The sequence below is a fragment of the Benincasa hispida genome, chromosome 4 (assembly GCF_009727055.1).
Source record: "Benincasa hispida cultivar B227 chromosome 4, ASM972705v1, whole genome shotgun sequence".
Taxonomy (NCBI): Eukaryota; Viridiplantae; Streptophyta; class Magnoliopsida; order Cucurbitales; family Cucurbitaceae; genus Benincasa; species Benincasa hispida.
In genome coordinates this window covers 52,272,303-52,290,660 of record NC_052352.1, presented here as the reverse complement: position 1 = coordinate 52,290,660, position 18,358 = coordinate 52,272,303, and positions in this window count along the sequence as shown.

Here is an 18,358-nt window from a genome sequence, read left to right as displayed (position 1 = left end):
TGGCATAAGATTAGAATACATTGTATGTCTTTACAAGTTTATGGTAATGCATCGCACCTTATTCCCATCCAGTTTATGGCGTCGCTGCCGGGGATTGGTTAACGGTTTATTGTTTGAGTATGTTTGTGGTATTTTCCAGGACAGATCTCGTTGTACTGGTTGTTCAATACAGAGAGCAGCCTGACAGTTTATGAGTACTGGTACCGAACCAAAATTCGAAGTTGACCCTGAGATCAAGCGTACCTTTCGCACACGAGCACGCTAGAATCGAGCAAGGAAAAAGAATGCAGCTAGTATGGCAGATAATAACGATAATGCAGTACCCGCAGGAAATCAAGGGGCAGTATGACCAGCGCAGGGCAGTCTTCCTTGCCACTGATCATAATATTCCCATGAGGAACTACGCGGTGCCCAACCTGTACGATTTTTCACCTAGGATTTCGAGGCCTATAGTAGAGGAGTACGCAAGGTTCGAAATAAAATTGGTCATGCTCCAAATGATCCAGAACGCAGGGCAATTTGGGGGTCTGCAAGGTGAAGACCCCATGCCCACTTGACCAATGTTGTCAAAATGTGCGGCAACTTCTCACTACCTGGCGTTACGCCTGAGGGTATTAGACTTTATCTGTTCCTTTACACCTTGATGGATGAAGCCAAGAGAAGGGCTCACTCACTGTAGCCGAACAAGATTACATCATGGGATCAGTTGGTTGAGCGATTCATTAAGAAGTTCTCCCCACCAACCTTCAATGCAAGGCGACGAAAGGATGTGCTAAACTTTGAGCAAATGGACAATGAGACCCTGAGCACCGCCTGGGTGCAATTCAGGAGAATTTGTGAAAAAGTGCCTGCATATCGGGATACCCGATTACATGTTGATGGAGACATTTTTCAATAGCCTGAACAGATCGACGTAGGCTGTTGCTGAGCCTCCGCAACAGGAGGTTTTTATGACAAAACGTATACACAGGCCAAAGTCATCCTTGACCGCATATCATGGAACATGGATGATTGGATTGATGATAATTATGGAGGCAGAGGCCATGAAGAAGAAAGAATGACACTGCCATTGTCCTTGCGGAGATAATGACAACTTTGGCCACACAGATGCGCGCAGTGACCTCAATCCTCCAATTGATGGCAATCAATCAAGGAGCCATCCCCTAACAATCAGCACAACCCACTGCACCGACTCAAGTGGCCGCAATAAGTTGTGTTAATTGTGGAGGGGCTCATGTAGCAGAAATGTGCCCATCGAATATCCAACAAGTATGCGCCATCCAAAAAACCCCTTCAGCAACACCTATAATCCGGGTTGAAGAAACCATCCTAATTTTGGTTGGAGGGAATCCTAACCAAGGGGGGCCAAGCAACCATCAAAGTGGCAGTCGAGGGAATCCTCCTTTTCACCATAACTGAATCAGGGGCAACCAAGAATCGCATAATCAACAACCCTCATCTTTGAACACCTCTGGAAGCTCATTGGAGTCCCTGCTAAAACAATATATGGACAAAAATGACACAGTGATACAGGCGCAAATGTCTTGAAACTTAGAGATTCAAGTGGGCCAGCTGGCATCTGAGCTAAGAAATAGAACACCAGGTATGTTGCACAGCAACTCTGAAGCCCCAGGATCTAATGGAAAGGAGCACTGTCCCTAAGGACATTGGGCAGGCAAGTTGGATCGCCTGCAAAGGTGTGGATTGTGCTCATTCAAGGAAATGAATCTTCCGGTCCATATCTCACATCCATGTTTAAATGCTTTCCTTAATTCCTGTCTTTATGAATTTCTGAATTCTGTCATTTATTGCTTCTATTAATTTGTTCCATGATTTTATGAATTTAAGACTCATTAAATTTTCTTGCATGGATTTCTATACTGTTTTTAATTTAATGTGTTATTCTTTAATTGGTGAATGATTGAGAAATGAGAAGAAATTGATTACCGCAAGTCATAGAACTTGCGTTGATGAAAAAAAAAATTAAAAAAGTCCTTGATGAATCGTCTGCAAAATCCAGCCTTTAATTCCGATTGACACATCGAATGATTTTACACGATAAAGCTGAATGTACTTTGTGACCGTTATCAGTTGTCAACTTAATCTGGATTCGACTGTTGTCAACTTTCTATCCTATCGCTTAATTGGCCTTTTACCCAGATGCACCCACCATGTTGCGCTGACCAAGTTGTGGCTTCTCGGGTGAATGTTTGCGAGCACGATCAATGTAAAGCCTTGTGGTGAAGTTGCGCTCGACCAATCTTGGCATTGCGTTAACGCATATTCTGCACAAAAATACAAAAATCAATATTCTAATGCGCTGAACACTTGCGACCGCAATATTTACGAAATTGATGCTTAATAGACGCAAAGTAATATATTTCATCAACACAATCCAACATTGTTTAAGAACTTAGCACTATGATAACGTGCATTTTTTCCCATTATCAGATATGTCTATGATTCCACTAACGTTTCTCCATGAATGTTCACATCGTGAGATTCATGCTTGGCCTCATGGTGCCTTGGGAGCATCCCCCTTCAGATCGTGTTCGCATGAATCAATATCAAGGTGGACGGAGAGAGTGTTTATAGTAAGTGGGTAAAGGGTGTGTGTCAACACGTCCTATGGTCTTTATCATTGGTTCACACCGTGAGATCATTCTGTACTCACTCGTGGCACCCTAGGAGCATCCCCCTTTGAATGGGTTTTGTGTAGTTGGTCGAGATCAAGGTGAACTCTAGAAATGGATAGGGTCGCTTCAGGTTTTGTCCCAATCGGAATTTTTCCATTTGGATTGACTGCTTGGGGCAGATCTCTATGGCCTAAAATGGCGGGTCACACTTATGGGAGATTGTTAAGTAAGTTAATGATCTCTTGGCCAAATCAATTATGGCTAGTCATTATAGGAGCAAGAGTTGTTCTGGTATTAATCACTGGTTGAGAACTTCTCAATTCAGAGAAGGGATAATTGACCTCCCTTTGGCAGCTTTTGTCCTAAACCTTTGAAGCATCATTGTGAAACTAGATGTCACACGGGGTTCATATTAGTTTTGCTAAAACCTTATTGGATGTTATTTGTTTTACAACTGGTATTTTCTTAAAACCTAACGTAGGTCAATGTGTTTTTCTTTTCAGCAAATTGTTAGTATTTTCGTTTAGTGCTCTTAATATGACCAATTACATATACAGTGGAAATAATCATGTGAAACATATTTTGTGGCAAACGACCTCGAATTTGTCATGGTTGAGGAGTGTCCTCAAGTCCTGACCCTTGAGGCACCGCGAAGTGTTCATAATGCATATGGGGTGTGGATGAAGGCTAATTAATTGGCTCGACTTCACATTTTGGCTAACATACCTGATGTTTTGGCCAAAAGGGTTGAGCACATGGTCATTGCACGTGAGATCATGGACTCGTTGCAAGATATGTTTGAACGTTAGTTCTTACTTTTCGAGCATAAAGGGATAGGTGACAAAACCATAGTGTCAGTTGTTCTGACACTGATCCCACTACTCTCCAAAAGAGGAGGAAAGATAGTAAATCTGATTTATTGGTCTTGGAGACGTGTTTGGTAGAGAATGGTGATTCTGCCTGGATCTTAGATTCGGGTGCTACCAAACATGTCAGTACTTCTTACCAAGGATTCAATTCCTGGCAAGCGTTCCCATAGGGAGAGATGACTCTACGAGTCAGTACTGGTGAGGTTGTTTTAGCTATTTTTATAGGCGGGCTGAAGTTATTTGTTGACAAGAAACATTATCTGTTACTGGATAATGTTTTCGTAGTTCTTAATATTAAGAGGAACTTGATCTCGGTTTCTTGTCTCATTGAACAAGGGTATACAGTCTCCTTTTCTGAGAATAAAGTGTTTATTTTCAAGAATGGAATGGAGATTGATTATGGTTCAATGGAAAGTAACTCATATGTACTAAGGCTGTTAGTCATAAAATTCTTGTTTAACACTAAAATGCAACAAAAACTAAAAGACCAGAGGTTTCTCCTAAGGAAAATGCCCATCTTTGGTATCTAATGTTTGGTCACATCAACCTCAATAGGATTGAGAAGTTGGTGCAAAGTGGACTTATAAAGAGTTTAGAAGAAAACTCTTTGCCGGTATGTGAATCATGCCTCGAAGGCAAGATGACGAAACGACCTTTTACTGGAAAAGGTTACAGAGCCAAGGAAGCTTTGGAGCTTATACATTCAGACCTCTATGGTCCGATGAATGTTAGACCTCAGGGTGGGTATGAATATTTCATCTCTTTCATAGATGATTATTCAAGGTACGAGTATCTCTACCTAATGCAACTTAAGTCTGAAGCCCTTGACAAGTTCAAGGAGTATAAGGCTGAAGTTGAAAACTTGTTAGGTAAGAAGATAAAAGCATTACGATCTGATCGTGGTGGAGAGTATATGGATCTCCAATTCCAAAACTATATGATAGAACATGGGATTGCATCCCAACTCTTGGCCCCTGGTACACCTCAACAGAATGGTGTATCAGAAAGGAGAAACAGAACCTTGTTTGACATGGTTCGGTCTATGATGAATTATGCTCATCTTCCATACTCGTTTTGGGGTTTTACAGTGGAGACTACATGCTATATCCTGAACAACGTTCCCTCGAAAAGTGTTTCTGATACACCTTTTGAGTTCTGGAGAGGCCGTAAAGATAGTTTAAGCCACTTTAGGATTTGGGGCTGTCTGGGACATGTGTTAGTGACTAACGCAAAGAAGTTGGAACTGCATTCGAAGGTTTGCTTTTTTATAGGCTACCCCAAGGAAACGATAGGTGGATACTTCTATGATTTGAGTGAGAACAAAGTGTTTGTTTCTACAAATGCTATCTTCTTGGAAGAAGACCATATCTAGGATCATAAGCAACGAAGTAAAATGTCATTTTCCTTATTATGATCATCTTGGAAGAAGACCATATCTGGGATCATTTCGAAGGAAAATGCCCATCTTTGGTATCTAATGGGTTAGATTGAAGCCCAAAATGTCATTTCGAATGATAAGGTCGAGGATCCGTTGTCTTTTAAGAAAGCAATGGAGGATGTTGACAAAGATGAATGGATTAAAGCCATGAACCAAGATATGGAGTCTATGTACTTCAATAAATTATGGGAGCATTTTGATCCACCTGATGGGGTAAGATCTATTGGATATAAGTGGATCTATAAGCGAAAGAGAGGTGTAGATGGAAAGGTGCAAACCTTCAAGGCTCGACTCGTGGCAAAGGGTTATACCCAGGTTGGGGGAGTTGACTATGAAGAAACTTTCTCACCTGTTGTCATGCTCAAGTTTATCCAGATACTCCTGTCCATAGCCACATTTTATGATCATGAAATATGGAAAATGAACGTCAAGACTGCCTTTCTTAATTGTAATCTTGAGGAGACCATCTATATGACTCAATCAAAGAGGTTCATGGTTCCAGATCAAGAGCAAAAAGTTTCTAAGCTTAATAGGTTCATTTATGGGCTGAAACAAGCATCTAGATCAGGGAACGTAAGATTTGACACTGCGGTCAAGTCGTTTGGCTTTGATTAGAATATTGATGAGCCTTATGTTTATAAGAAGATCATCAACAGCTCAGTAGCTTTCATGGTACTGTATGTGGATGATATCCTACTCATTAGGAATGATGTAGGGTATCTAATTGACATTAAGAAATGGCTAGCTGCCTAGGTCCAAATGAAAGATTTGGGCGAGGTACAGTACGTTCTAGGGATCCAGATCATTCGGGATCGTAAAAACAAATGGTTAGCCCTATTCGGGTATCGTACATCGATCAAATGTATATCAGGTATAGGATGCGAGATTCCAAGAGGGGTTTATTACCCTTCAGGCATCGAATTGTTTTGTCTAAGGATCAATATTCTAAGACACCTCGGGAGGTTGAGAAGATGAGACGGATTCCCTGTTCTTTAGTTGTAGGAAGCTTAATGTATGCAATGTTGTGTACCAGACTCGACATTTGCTATGTAGTAGGGATTGTCAGTCAGAATCAGTCCAATCTAGGATTAGATCACTAGACGGAGGTCAAGACGATCCTCAAGTATCTTCGGATAATGAGGGACTACATTCTCATGTATAGAGATAAGAATCTGATCCTTACAAGATACACGGACTCTGACTTTCAGACCGATAGAGATTCTCGCAAATCGACATCGTGGTCAATGTATACTCTGAATGAAGGGGTTATAGTGTGGCAAAGCATCAAGCAAGGATGCATTGCAGACTCCACTATGGAAGCCAAATACGTAGTTGGATGTGAAGCAACTAAGGAAGCTGTTTGGCTAAGGAAATTCCTTTCATATTTGAAAGTTGTTCCAAATATGGATTTTCCTATCACTCTTCATTGTGATAACAGCGGGGATGTGGCAAATTCAAAAGAGCCTTGGAGTCATTGTCGAGGTAAGCATATAGAGCGAAAATACCACTTGATTAGGGAGATTGGCATCGCGGTGATGTGATGGTCACAAAGATTGCGTCGAAGCACAACGTTGCTGATCCCTTTACAAAGGCCCTCACGGCTAAAGTGTTCGAGGATCACCTGGAGAGTCTGGGTCTGTGGGACATGCGACATCTTATATAGGGCAAGTAGGAGATGATAGTGGAGTATGCCCTAGTTTATTGTATATTGTACATGTTTTATATTGTATTGTACATTAGTCTCCCGAGGCATTAGGACAAATGGGAGATTGTTGGGATTAGTGTCTTAATTCTCCCAGAGTCTCGTTGTTTGTAATGATACACATTGTTTTATGAATAAAATAATAGTTATTTCATTCTGGCATTTACTCATATCCATTAAATAGAGCTCCATGGTTATCTTATGTAAACTTAAGCATATATATGTGATATACAAGTGGATCATGCCTTACGTGATAACCTAAATAAGTTTGTAGTATAAGGATTGGCGGGATACCTGATCCTTATGGATACGGCTCGCTTTCTAGAGGTTTACAAGTGTTGTAAACTACTACAGATGGTAGATCCTGATCATTCATGTGGAGACATGCGAGCGGGGGTGTCCTATACAAAGAGTTTGTATAAGACCGAACCACGAGATGACTAGACTCTGTATATAACGCCGTTGATACTGGAGACTTGCATCTCACCTAAATGACCATAGGTGACACGACCTCAAACCTGAGTGTTTTGGGAACTCTTGCCTTTGAGAGTGGTCCTTTGATTAGTATGAGTTAGAGTGGCCAGATTGCCAACTCAACATGCCTACCTTTTTGGGGACTTGTCTGACTTGGGAGCTGGGAAATCAAACACAAGATGGAATCGACTTCTTCCTCGAGTAGGGCTAAGTAGAGAGATTGCTCTCTTAAGGGCTGATTCTGGGGCTTGAACATAGTGGCCACAGCTTCTCTTTGGAAGAGACTCAGTCATAGTAGGACTATGACTTATGTTCATTAGAGAATTCAGTGGTACTTAAAAAGTTAGATGTAACTACATGGGCGTAACAGTTATTGGTCGAGCTATATTTACGAGCGATCTGTGAAGGGTTGTCGCACTATTGATTGGTTAAGATGGACACATAATATATCTGTGGTAAGGAGAGTTCAGCTGTTAGTCTTTAGTGAGGTGCCTATCAGTTAACGGATGGTGGATCCCATGACTAAAGAGTTAGTCAGTTATTCACGTACCGTTGGAGCTTCGAGCTACAGGTCCATAAGGTCCCCTTGGTAGCTCAATGAATTCAAGTTGAGGACTAATCCTTGGTGTTGATTTAAAATGTTCAAATTGACAAGAGATAATTCAATTGTATATGAAATGATCAGTATGGTGTATGAGATACATCAAGTGGAGGATTAATGTAAATGAGATTTACATTAAGTGTCATAGAATAGAAAAGGAGCTATGGTTTATATGTTTCATGAGATGAAATATTAAAACTATAGGTTCTAAGTATATTATGTTAAGTTAGTTATCATTTATATTTATAATAATATTAATTATTGGATAATTATCTCTTTTTTCTCTAATAACCAATTGAGTGGGAGGTTATTGGTGGTTTCATGGTAACCGTGAGATAAAAGGAAAAATGTTTTCCTAATTTTAGTAAGAAGCAAAGATTTGAGATTTTCAATCTCAAAAAATTCTCACGAAAGAGTTGTCAAGTAAATGAGATTTACTAAGTGACAACTTGGAGTTAGCTAAACGATCGTGGAGTGTTCTTAGGCATAGACACTAAGCTAAACAATGAGCTAAACGATCGCATAGCTTTTGCTAGATGATCACTTAGCTTTTCCAAAATGATTGGGCATCGACCTATATGAAAGGTTTTTCCATCTCTCACTTGCTCAGCCGTTTACACGATTGTGTTTCCACCTTCTTTTTGCCTCAAACCAAGTCCACACAGAGCCCACCCTTTGGATTCTCACATCGAGAATACCAAGGTAACATTCTTGGTGGTGTGATACTCAACTCGACACTCTATTCAGCGTTTGATACATGATTTTTGAATGAAGAGATAAAAAAGATGAAATACAGTGATGAATAGAGTGAGAAACAAATACAAATAAATGCCAAGGTTTTAGCGTCGATCTGGATGGAAAGTTGCTTGCTGGTATGGATGGATCGTGCGGAAGATGAGCTTCCCTCTCAGGCTTGCTCAACCGGTAGCAGGGATCAGAGTATAGAGCTTCACAGTGGGGATCTGGCAGAATAGCACTGAGACTCACGTCTGTTGACGTGTATACGCTAACATTGGAATGTATGATGTTTTATGCTTGAATGATGCAATACTACTTCTAGATATGCATTAAGCATGGATGTTCATGTAGTATGCCATGCATTGTCATAAGTTTCCTTACGATGGAACCAAGTGTAATTCCACCACAAGTTTCTCAATGTGATCCGAGGTCGAACACAGGGACTGTTTTAGATTATTGTGAGATGTTCATGATATATGTGACCAGGTTTTTCAATCTTTAAAGTTATGTTTGTACAAGTATTAAAATTGCGGTCAAGTAAAGTAAAACAGTAAAAATGTGACAATAAAATGAAATACAGTAAACCTAATCTAGATAATACAAGATACAGGCTCATGATACAAGATGCTAGGGTCAAGGTTGGCTGCGAAGGTTATGCAAAGAACGTGGAATGCGGCGACAAGTCTTATGAACAGAATAGAAAGTAAAAGACAATTAATATAAACACCGCAAGTTCTCATTTGCGTTGAAGCTACAAATACTGTTCCGCTCTTCTCTTGGCGTACACCTTTCAGTGATCGGCCACGCTCCCACATGTCTGTGGTGAAATAGAGACTAATGTAATAAACGCAAGGTTGCTTCCATGTCTGGAAGTACTACTCGCTTTAGTTAACACATTCTTTTGACCTTCTCTCGATAGATCAGAATGGCATCTTCACTTATGCTCTCATAGGTGAAGATGCCATCTAGCATGCCTTAGCTAAACACATTTTATATCTTTAACACATATTAAGTCCTTGGTTAATTCATATTAACTATCAGGGAATTAAGAAAACATCATGGAGAAAGTGATTAATGGGTGGACGGAAATAGACAGAGAACGGAATATGAAAGCTATTGAAACATTTAATATCTCTATTAAGCGTTTGATACATGGTGTGTGAATGAAGAGATAAAGAGATGGTGAAATACAACGATGAAGAGACAGAACAGATACAAACAAGTGCCAATGTTTTGGCACAGATTCGATGGAGATCTACTTGCTGGATAGGATGAATTTGATGGTAGGAAGAGCTTCCCTCTCAGGCTTGCTCCACCGGCAGCAAAGATCTATGCACAGAGCTTCCGATCGGGTATATGGCAGGTTAGATCTGAGATTCACCTCTCGGCCTTATCTCATCTTCTTCCCGAATTTCTTCACTTAAGCACTCAGCTCAACCTTTTCTCTCAATAATTTAGCAGCACTTAGCCCCGTATCAAGTAGCATACCTTTTCTCTAAAATCTATGGGTTATTTATAGGTGCAGGTCTTTGACTCCGGCCTTATGGTCCCCACTGATGGTTATGGTAATTCCAAAGATGGAAGGATATTATCCCTTCTGTTATGCAGTCAGACTGTCAATTCTACACAACCGTTAGTTGTACACGTGTCTCAATCCTCCGTTTTTGCGTTGCCCAATTGTATCTTTCGATTGTGAATTCGCAAGTGGTGTTGTTTTTATTACCGCATGCGATTGAAAGTTAGCTCTGGATCGATTGTTGCATTGCGTCGTCATTACAGTAATCGTCTCTTTATTATTGATTGACGGGTGCAATGTGACAGAGATGCGTTGATAAGCTTTTCGTGAACCTCGAGCGCAAGCGGTGACTTGGTTTCCTTCAAAACAGAGTAAAATTTGGCTTGTCTTCCATCTTTATGGTGTTAGTGGGTGTAATTGCGAACATTTATAATTATTGTAATTCTAAGCTAATTTTCATACAATCGGTGCATATTCACTAACTTTTGGCCGCAATATCTAGATAAGGTGGCATAAATAACTTGTATTTCTACAAGTTATCAACCTCTCGGTCTTGTCTCTTCTCTTCCCGGATTTCTTTCGATCAGCACTCATCTCAGCCTCTCTCTCAACAATCTAGCATTAGTTAGCCCCGTATCAAGTATATTTTTCATTGAAGTCTATGGGGGTATTTATAGGTGAAAAGCTTTGACTCTTGGCTCGTGGACCCCACTTTTTGTTATGGAAATTCTGAGGATGGAGGAATAAATATTCCTTCTGTTATGCAATCAGGTTGTCAAATCAGCACAACGGTTAGTTGTACACGTGCCACAATCCTCCGCGTTTGTGTTTCTCAGCTGCATCTTTCGATCAGGTGCTCGCATGTAGTGTTGTTTTTATTACCGCATGCGGTTGAAGTTCAGCTCTGGATCGACTGCCGCATTGCACCGTCATTGCACTAATCGTCTCTTCATTGTTGATTGACGGGCGCAATGTGACAAAGATGCGTTGTTCAGTTTGTCTTGAGCCTTAATCGCAAGTGGCGACTTGGTTTCCTGCAAAACAGAATAGAAATCTCCTTTTCTTCCATCTTAATGATGTTAATTGGTGTAATTGTGATAATTCATAATTATTGTATTTCTAAGCTAATTTTCATACAATTGACGCATATTTATTCTCTTTTGGCCACAATATCTAGATAAGGCAGCATAAATAACTTGTATTTCTACAAGTTATCACACCCCCAAATTTAGATATATGCTTATCCTCAAGCATATCTTCTACTAAGGAAGTAATGCTCAATTCCTATCCTATATTTATGCGTCAATTGGTTGCTCTGAATGTTACACTTAGGCACATTCCTTGATATTGCAATTTCTTCCTATCCTTGCTAATTCTTAACAAGCCGTACTTTATTCTTCTATATAACAAAATTTTGCTCAAAGATGCTTTTCTAGTTTTCAAAATAGAATGTTTATCTCTTCCTTGTCAAAACAACTTGATGCGTCTATATACAATGGTCAAAACTTTTGCGCCAATTAATAGAGTTTGTTGATCATGGTTACACTCTTCATTTTGGTTTGTTCCCACGGGTGTCATGCAAACATCCAACTACGATTGTGTGCCAATCTCAACTTTAACTCATGATATTCAGAGAAGTTGTCTTTTGCATTCTTTTTTTTTCTTTTATTTTCATACTGCATTGATCTTGGAAATCCACCTTCGTTTTGGCTTGCTTCTACGGGTGTCATACGAACATCAAACTACGAGCAGGCTTCTTTCACAACTAAACTCTTATCAGGTTGGGAACATTTTTAAGGTTTTCCCTTGCGCTCACATTGGAGTTTTGTATAAAAAAATTGTTGTTTGTTTGTTTTTTTTCATAGAAAATGAACGCATTTTCTTAAATACTGCATATTCTTGATCTTATCTACTCAGACCTTCCCCACCCCCAAATTTAAAGATGAGCAAGATTCTCGTTGCGTTGTTTGGATAGACTAGACAAACACATAGAATAAAATTTTCAAAAAGAAGGTTTGAGCAGAACTTTGAAAGATAAAAGGTAAAGTACTGCTAAACTAAGAATTAACTAAGTGTTATTCAGAATTTACGAAGTATGGGAAATGTTTCTAAGTACAAACATATAATATATCATAGCAACGCAATAAAGAACACAAAAGTAGAAGATTAAGAACATTGCAAGTATTAACAAAGGATGATAAAGAGAAAGGCACAAGCAAAAAATAGAGTGAATATGTACTAATTGTATCGAATATTAACAAAGTATAAATAATTACTAATTAACGCAATACAAATTTTGTTGTCTGTACAAGAATCTGATTATAGCCGGCATACCCATCAAGTAAACAGAAATAATCATTCCCTGCTAGTCGGTCGAGCATTTGATCAATGAAAGGTAAAGGGAAATGATCCTTCTTTGTCGCCGCATTGAGCTTCCGGTAGTCCATAAAATCTACCAGCCAGTGACGGTCTTCATGGGGATTAACTCGTTGTTTGCATTGGGGACTACTATCATCTTGCCCTTCTTGGGAACGCATTGCATGGGGCTAACCCATGTGCTATCGGTGATAGGGTATATGATGTGAGCGTCCATCTGATCGCTTTAATATATTTTTTCAGAATACTGAGCAGTGTATTCTTTTCTTCTTCTGGTAACGCAGAGGATATTATTACTGGCAAGGTTTCATTCTGGCCAAGGAAAACGTACTTCAAGTGATTTGGCAGAGTTTTCAGCTCCAGTGTAGGTGGTTGCTCTAAGAAAGGTTTCTATGTTTTTCTCTCTTCATTCAAATTCAACTTTTCTTCATTGTTCATTGTCTCTTTTATTACATGGCAAGTTTCTAAGGATTCTGTCGCATCCTTTCTTTCTTCATTTTCTTCTTCGGACTCCAAATCTTCATCGCAAGTGTGTTCATCGTCAGAATCTGATAGGCCTTCATCTTTTGGAAACTTCATTGCCTTGATGATGTTAAACCTAAGCTTCTTTCCATTGATGCTCATTGTGATCTCTCCTTTGTGCACATCTATTTGGGCATGCCCTGTAGACAAGAATGGCCGTCCCAATATAATTGGCACACTTTATCCGCTTCATAGTCTAGAATGATGAAGTCTGTAGGTAGAATGAATTTGTCGATTGTGACCAAGACATCCTTCAATTTTCCTTCAAGGTGTACTAGGGACCTTTCTGCAAGTTGGAGAGTCACCGTCGTGGGTGTCAGCTATCCTACATTCAATTGTTTGAAGATTGAAAGAGGCATTAAATTTATGCTTGCCCCAAGATCGCGTAATGCTTGACCGATGTAGATCCCTCCTATTGAGCAGGGTATCGTAAAGCTGCCTGGGTCACACATCTTCGGTGGGATTATAGTGTTTGATTCTTGTGTTAATGCCACCGTGGCGAATTTTCCTGTGCTTATTTTCTTCGACACCATATCCTTAAAAAACTTGGCATATTTCGGCATCTGCTCTATCGCTTCTGTAAATAGAATATTGATGTGTAGTTGTTTTAATATTTCTAGGAAGCGATGATACTGACCTTCATCGTTTTGCTTCTTTTTCAATCTTTGAGGGAATAGAGGTAGCAATACTTTCACTGTTCCATGGTTTAGTGGTCGCAACTCTAGGTTCCATAATCTCGGGCTCATCTGACTCAGTTTGCATCAATGGTTTCTTTGATTTCATCGCATTTGAATGGGTCCTGCTAGGCTCCTTCCTAACTTCTATCGTCATCTTTCCACTTCTCAGGGTGGCTTCTTGGCAATGTTCTTTCCATGTGTTCCTTGGGTTGCGTGGGAGCTCAGTTGAGCTCGATAGTGTCCCCTATGGTCTATTCTTTAGCTCTCCTGCAATATGGCCTACTTGGATTTCCAAGTTGCGAATGGAAGTCGCCTTGTTCTGGAGGACCGTCTCATTCTTTTCGATGTACTATTTTAACAGGTTCTCTAGAGAGGATGATGGCGGTGTTTGATAGCTGTTGGCTTGTTGTTGCTGTTGACTGTTGGTTCTTTGGAAAAATCCTAGTGGTCCTTCTTTTTGCGCCATAGGTTGATAGCTTTGTTGTTGGTTATTTTTCCAAGAAAAATTAGGGTGTTTCTCCACCCGTGGTTGTATGTATTTGAAAAAGTGTTGTTCTTGATAAAGTAGATTGACTGAGGATTGCATGGACACTCTTCAACCGATTGCAATTCTCCACATGTAGCACAGTTGGTGCTTGTCTATTCTATCGTGTTGACTTGCCCTTTTTGCGCTCCGGGATTGTTTATTGCGATGCCCTGTAACAAACTTATCATCACATTCATCTGATTTTGCAAAGATGCGATGGCGCCATTATTTGCGTTACCTTCTCTAGGTTTTGCTCTCTGATCGCTTTCTTGCCAATCTTCATGGTTTTTCGTTATGCGGTCAAGAATGTTCTTTGCCTCATCATAAGTCTTGACCAGTAGACCGCCTGCTGCTGCCGCAGCTATCTGCGATGCAGGATTTAGTCCATGATAAAAAAATCTCCATTTGGAGGCAATCCAGCAATCCATTGTGCGGGCAGTCGTGCACTAATCTCTTGAACCTCGCCATGTGTCAACAAGCGATTCATCTTCTTCTTGTTCAAAATTGGTGATTAACTTCGTCCTTCTGGCATCCTCTATATGAGGGAAATACTTCTTCATAAACTTCTCCACAACTTGTTCCTATGAAGTTATCTCTCCTGGTTTGAGGGAGTATGCCCATTTTCTTGCTTTATCGCATAGTGAAAATGGAAATAGCATGAGTCGAACTTCTTGAACGAAGATATTAGTGAACAAAAAAGTGTTAAAAATTTCAATGAAGCTTCGTAATGGGAATGTGGGTCTTCACCATGATGTCCTTCGAACTATCCTGCTGTTTGTATCATTTGTACATTACCGGCTTCATCTCAAACCTTGATCCATCCAATGTTAGTCTCATGATTCATGGGGAGAAATCATACAAGTTTGGTGACGCATAGTCCTAGACTGGTCTATTGCGATCATTTTCCAGTAGGATAGGATTTTCCATTATGTTGTTTACATTTACGACTCTTTCTTTAGGTTGTTCAACCATTATGTGAGTTCTTCCTTGTTGTCGATGTCTATTTTTTTGTCTTGTACGAAAAGTTCTTTCGATCTCTGGGTCATAGTTGGGCTTAGGAGGGTGTCCTTTGCTCATGCGACACTTGCTTCTTCCTTTACTGAAGGAATATGAATGCGCAAAGGTCGAAAGCTACAAAAAAAATCAAAGAGGTTTAATGTTAGTGCAATCTATATCGTAGTCCCCGGCAACGGCGCCAAAAAACTTGATGCTTAAAATTATGATGTGATGGTGTGAGTTTGCGATGATGTGTGTTATACGGTGATCATGCAAGTTTTCTTGAAAAGGCCCAAGTATAAGGCTTCTTAGGTATCCTAGTAAGTCTAGGGTCGCAAACAGGGACTATTAAGTAGATATGCGACAGACTCTTTGATTCTATTGCGGTGGTAAAAAAATGAAGTGGATAGTGTTTTGATTTAGATTTTTCCTATGCGACGGAGTTGAACATGGAGTGATGAAAGTGTAGGGTTACAATAAGTTTATGATGAAGTGGTTGAGATGGGGATTAGCTATCACTTCCTAAGATTGTGTACAAATTATGCAATAATGCTATACAGAAATATCAGTACTACATTTCTCAATGCAGAACGCCACAATTCCTATTTCTAGGACGCATGCGATGTATATGCGAAACAGTCGATAGAACTTATTCCTAAGTTTCTACTCTTGCTTATGCGATCTAATCCGACTCTCCCAAGTCTAGATTCTGTCTTTAGACTACTCTCCCAAGTATGTCCAAATGATGAATGATGTACTCATAAGACAAGGTGACCGCATACCACCGTTCGTATTTCTAGGGCCCATGCAATATGTAAATAGTAGATAGAACTTATTCCTAAGTTTCTGCTCTTTCTTATGCGATCTAATCTAACTTTCTCAAGCCTAGATTCTAATCCAACTCTTTCAAGCCTAGATTCTATCTTTAGACTACTCTCCCAAGCATGTCCAAAGGGTGAATGATGCATACATAAGACAAGATGATCGCATTAAATGTAAATCTTAAGTCATGCTAGCTAAGTACTTCTTAACCCATTCAGAAATTTAGCTACTCATGCATGGTGTGGAGAGATTGAACATAAATCGAAATGAAGATTCCATTTTCTGTAAATAAAGTACTTAATACAAAATAACAAATGGATTTGAGAGATAACAAGCCCAGTAAGCAATGTCTTGTTTCCCATGGACTTTTACACTACTCTTTATCACATCAACTCTATTCTAGTTATGGATTCTTTCTCTCACAAGGGTTGGCTCTCTCTACTTTGTATTGCTTTCCGGCAGTCTCTCGATCTGTCCGGGTGCGATTTCTTTTGACTTTGCCTCGTCTTCTTGCTCTCTCCGTCCTCTATATATATGTATAAGTATGTGCATGAATGGACTAATTGACCCCTTTCTCACCGTGGCCTTCGGTATTTATAGATTTCAAGGTGAAGTAGATTTTCTTACAAATGATTGCAATGTTGGACAACATTAATTTCTCTACTCTGTTTCATCATTTATAGGTCACCGAAAGTTCAATGTACTTGCTACAGTGTGGCTTTTAACGGCTTGTCAACTAAATTCAGAATCGACTGTTATCAGCTTTCTGTTCCATCACGATTTATTATGTTGTCTCCTTGATGTGAGGTCTTTATGCGATCAACTATTCAACAAAACTTCTCACGATCGCATGAGTTGCGATTGCAACTTCAAGCATGCTGAAAAATTGTGCCTTTCGATCGCAATCTCATATGCACAATCGCATTGTACTTGCACAAAATAGGTAAATTTACTTCTTTTATGCGATGAGCACTCACGATCGTAATTCCTTTCAGTTTAGAACTTTCAGACATGATATTGCCTATTTTGCCATTGCTTTCTCTCAATGTTTTACTTATTTGAGCTATAATAACTTGTATTTCTACCAGTTATTAGCGATTTACGAGTTAAAACTAAAAAGCATTAAGTAAAAGGTTCAATTATCAAGACACACTACAAGCCGAAAAGCCAGATCTTATAGCGTGATTTATTTGGGAAGATTATACTAGGGCATACATGGATTTGGCCATTCTAGACACTAAACATGTGATCCTAATATGTGCAACTTAATCACTCAATTATGCACAGGCTAGAATGATTTTTCATACAATAAATTTAATAAATTAGGTGTTAGAAAAATTCATCAAATTTCTATTATTAATAAATCAAATCCGCCCAAAGGGTTCACAACAATTGAATAAATTAAATAGTAACTTCAAAAATTAAGACATACAAACTATCCCAAGAAAATTACTTAGCCTCTAAAAGGCATATTACAATGATCAGATGAATGAGTCAAGGCTTACTATGATGAAGATCGATCAGGAATTTGGCTTCAATGGCTCTTAAACTAAACTAAACTCTCAGAATTTGCTTTATTTTGAGAACAAAAGCATTTGGCAGCTGTAACTTTTAATTTGTTGCCTCTTTGATTGCTGAACATCAATGTTCTATTTATAGGTTGCTTGCAGCATCGCAACACTGCAAAGTAGCGTTACAACGCTTGCTTGCCTCGCGCGAGCGTAAATTTTGCGTCAACTGCCGTAGCGTTGCAATGCATAAAGAGCGCATTGCAACGCTGAGCATACTGCCTTGCAGCATTGAGTGTCGAGTGTCGATGTGCATTGCAATGCTTGCATTGATTTAATTTCAGAGCGTCACAACGCTGAGTGTTCTGCCAGATACTTGATACTCATTGCTTGCTACTTGATACTAGCTGCTCACTTCCTTGGTGCTCAGTACCTATTTTCTTGATGGAATTTGACTCGATAGAACTCAATGGTAATTTGGTTGCTTCAATTCCTTTTAAGCTCGGAAGCTTAAATCATCTCTTAATTTCTTCAATTTAACCTTGTTTTGCTCCAAATCACCAATTTGACCTCATGATCACTCAGTATCTACAAAATAGAGAAATGAACATGTAAATCCGATAACGAGCTAGAATTAAGCTAGGAATAATAGCTCTTTTTGAGAGCTAACAAACACTGCTAACTTAAGACTTGATCATCTCGAGCAATATCATAACACTCGGTCATAAATTTGATAAAGCATTCATTAACTCTATTTGTCGAATCCTTTCTCTACTCTCAACAGTCTTAACGGCCGGATCAGATATCAAAATCAAAAAATCACTCAATTGAGACCTGTTATAAAAGGATATTTTCTTTTTCAATCGAAACCATGTATGAATGAAACACTAAGACACGAAACTTTTTCGTAAATCGAAAAGTACTTGAAAAAGTTTTATCCTACTCTTGATTCATCTT